At 39.0% G+C, this 4,016-nt stretch overlaps 1 long non-coding RNA gene across 1 annotated transcript; it reads right to left on the reverse strand.

The window, feature by feature from the left end:
* Positions 1 to 818: 818 nt before the first annotated feature.
* LOC308084078 lies at positions 819 to 2,561 on the reverse strand. The gene is made up of 2 exons (XR_013933042.1): positions 2,393 to 2,561; positions 819 to 1,247 (listed from the first exon to the last, which is right to left on the reverse strand). It is a non-coding gene; the product is annotated as an uncharacterized lncRNA (long non-coding RNA).
* Positions 2,562 to 4,016: the final 1,455 nt, after the last annotated feature.

Here is a 4,016-nt window from a genome sequence, read left to right on the forward strand (position 1 = left end):
AAAAAGGTCAAGTTTGTTTTAAATGTTCGCCATCGTTTTTTGGGGGGGTTTTTTCTGTGCGAATAAAATGGACTCTGTGTTCAAGGGGCTTAAGAGTCAAGACCCAAACCAAGATGAACGAGAAAGAAATAAAAACAGTAAAATACTGAGCTACTAGCCTTAGATATCTACAATGGATCTCTGAATGAGTGAATGAGTGATAATACTCCATCTACCCTGCTGAAAAAACCAGCTTAGACCAGCCTAAGCTGGACCAGCTGGTTTTAGCTGGTCTTGGTGGTTGACCACCTTAAGGTGTGTTTTGGACGTCCAAAACACACCTTAAGCTGGTCTTGGTGGTTGACCAGCTTAAGGTGGTAGGTTTTGCTGGTTTAAACTGGTAGCTGGTTTAAGCTGGTAGCTGGTATTTTTGATGGTTTAGCTGGTTTAAGCTGGTAGCTGGTATTTATGATGGTTTAGCTGGTTTAAGCTGGTAGCTGGTATTTTTGATGGTTTAAGCTGGTAGCTGGTATTTTTGATGGTTTAGCTGGTTTAAGCTGGTAGCTGGTATTTATGATGGTTTAGCTGGTTTAAGCTGGTAGCTGGTATTTATGATGGTTTAGCTGGTAGCTGGTTTAAGCTGTTTTAAGCTGCTATCTGGTATTTATGTGTATTCAGGTGTATTCTGGATATGCAGTGACCAACTTTGCTGGAGAGGATGCATGATCATGGTGAATTTCAGCCAGGTGCCCACAGCACGTGGTATATTTAAAAAACAGTAGCCTACAGTAGCCTATATAAAAGTGAGCAAAATCCACAAAGTCATAAATAATCATGTATCAATTTCATACATAACAATAATTTATTAAACACTTATAAAAAACCCTCAAAAACAACATTTAAATAACAAATAAATGTATAAATAAACACATAAATACATGAACTTCAACCTGAGGAACACACTAACACACACACAGTGTTCAAATGACTGGAAAAGAGTGAGAGAATATGAAAAATCGGACAGATCCGTCTTGATTACATGACTATGGAGATACTGTATACCGATGTGTGTGATGTTTGGAAAACATCTGTAAAGTTGCAGCCAAAAATGTGTCTTGCAAAAATCGGCCTGCTGGTGGCGCTATAAAGCATTACCCCCCCTACACAGACACACAATTTCTTGTCCTTTCTATTGATGTCCTGGCCATGGTCCATGGCCTTCCTCTTTGTGAGAATGTTCTGCCCCTGCAGCCACCAATGGAAACAGTCTGAAAGAAAACAAACAAGAACCCCCAACAATAAAACAAATATAATTAGCAATATACTGCATGGGGTGAGTTAAATGAATTGTGATGTTTTGAGAAAAACTTAAAGTAACTTAAACTTCACCCATTTTCAACCTTATCTTCATATAACTAACTGATCCTCGCTAATGTTCATTATACAATGGCACCATTTCTGTCTACTCGTTCTGCCACTCATTGGTGGAGTGTGGACAGTTCAGAAACCTGCCTACCAGTGACATCACCAATGGAGATTCCAAGCTAATAGAAACTACAGTGTGTCTCTACCTGGAAAGTTTGCATGCAGAAGTAGAAGCCATTGTTCTTGCATTAATAATGAACAAATAAAGTTGTTCTAAATGACCAAACCTGCCTACCGATGATGTCAAAGGTAGGCAGGTTTCTAAACTGTCCACGACCTATCAACGAAACACAGAGTGAGTAGACATAAATGGTGCCATCTTAAAATGTGTATTAGTGAGGACCACTTATATGAAGATGAATTGAAAATGGGGTGAAGTGTTTTTTTAACCCCGTGTTTCAGTTCAGTTAGAAAACATGCATTTGAATGAAAAAGGTGGGTGGACAGTGGGCAGGCAATAAGTCAGATGGCTACAATGGACAACAACAATTTGGGGGAAAAAGCTACCCCTGCCACACATGCATGTAGGGCTGCCACTACCAATTATTCTACTTGCGATTATTCTATTGATTACTTTTTTGATCTACAAGCTCACAACACGTCCAACGAGTTGCAAGCTTGTAGATCGGCATTTCTTTCAGCCATAAAATCGATTTTATTACAATAGAGTATTTTCTTTTATGATTGATTAATAAGCTTAATATAATCTCTTTTCCAGAAGGTGACATTCCCGTTTCCCGATCAGTTTTTCATAGCTTCATTTGATTGGCTCGGCAGCAGATATAAATTGGAAACAACCAACATCTCCATATGTGTTTCTGGTTGAAACAGTATGCTGCTGAGACAACCAAATGAAGGTATGAAAAACTGAACAGGTAACGCTAACGGGAATTCCACCTTCTGGAAAAGAGAACAACAGTCATGCACAGAGCAGATTGAATTATGAGATCAAGTCATAATGAACCCCCCCACCCCTCAGTAAACATACCTCTTCTGAGTCCTGCGGTCAGGGGGGTTTGGCCTCCCCCTTGCTAGTGGGGCATTCTTTGTAAGGCTCCTGCATGGTCTTCAGGGTTGATGTCCCCCAAATGGCAACAGCAAGCTCCTTCATGAACAGGGAGTCCTTGGTGTTTGCTGCCACCATCTTCCAGATCTCCTTTTCGAGCCACACACCAGAGCCAATCTGGACCTGAAACAGAAGAAAACAACACATGTTTTAGAAATTAAAAAACATTTTACCATGACATTTCAGACTCATTTTTGACAAAAGCAGGCCCACTTCAAACAGAATTTACTGTAAAGAAATTACATTTTCAAGGACCCCCAAATGTGGACCCATTTAGAAAAGAGTTGGTGCCATGGACCTCCAATAGAGAAGATGTTAATTGTTGGATTACATTTAGTACAGAATTCTACAACTGTCTATACTGTAGGTGGGGAGAGTTGAAGTAATTCTTATACAGTACATTGTCATTGGATTACATTCTAGCTGGTAAAATAGTAGTGAAATTAACCTTTTCCACCCGGCATCCCTATTTTGTTCATGCCATAGGCAAAACTGTTCAAAAATAGCAAAACATAGCTGATCTACAAGCTCACGATGCATCATGACACGTTGCCTATTTTTGAAATGATAACTGTTTCTTATTTAGCTGGGGACACTGTGGAACCCCACTTTTAAGAACCACTGTCCTACACAGTATGTTTCTTCAATACCTTGTCACCGTTGCCGTCAAACATCCCAGGTGTCGATGCCAAATCGTCTGACTCGGGGGAAGACGAAACAGAGGAAGTTGCAACTGAAAATGTAGAGAATCATATTTAAGCTCCTTTTGGCAGTATCACAGTACTTATATTGTACACATTGTCACCATTTTCCGTAGAACAGTATCACTGTCTAAACACACCTATGCTGTCACTGGTTTGCTTATCTGCAGCAGGGATGTCAGGCTTTGCTGCAGAGCTATATTGGGGCCCTTCCTCCAGTTTCTGTTTTGCAATCTCTAATTTGTTGCATCTTAAAGCATGAACAGGGTACGGAAAAATAAAAAATAAAAACTGAATTGATGTATGCCTTAGTAGGATACCAGTTTAATAATGAGCCTAGCATCTGTCCACTCCATTTAACATGCTTTCTATATAATGTTTTTTAACATTTGTGGTCAAGATCTAAGTAAAAAAGAACATGAGAACAAATAACCAACATATCGATATATACAAAAAGAGAAGAGCAAACTCATGCAACTGTTTCGTTAACATTAGTCATTGCTTACTTAGTTTTAAGATGCTGTAGGTCCAGCTCCAACTCTTTGGCCTTCTTCTGGGTATGACTGTACTTGACATTTCGTCGTGGATAGCTTGGGGAACAACAGCATCTCCACCGTATTCAGACGAGTCAGAGTCTAAAGGTAGTGCAAGTAATATATTTTGGATAAAACAAGATGTTTTTTGTTAGAAAGTTAAAGTGGAATAAAATGTAATTTTATGCAACCTGTATCGTAGAGTATATTAATTCAATATAACTTATACAATCTGTATGTTAGAGTATGTTAATACAAATAATACAATATAACTTATATAATTGGGGTGGTTGTATTTAGTCTCCCTGCTCT

The sequence above is a fragment of the Gymnoscopelus braueri genome (genome assembly GCF_963280865.1).
Source record: "Gymnoscopelus braueri genome assembly, chromosome: 4".
NCBI lineage: Eukaryota > Metazoa > Chordata > Actinopteri > Myctophiformes > Myctophidae > Gymnoscopelus > Gymnoscopelus braueri.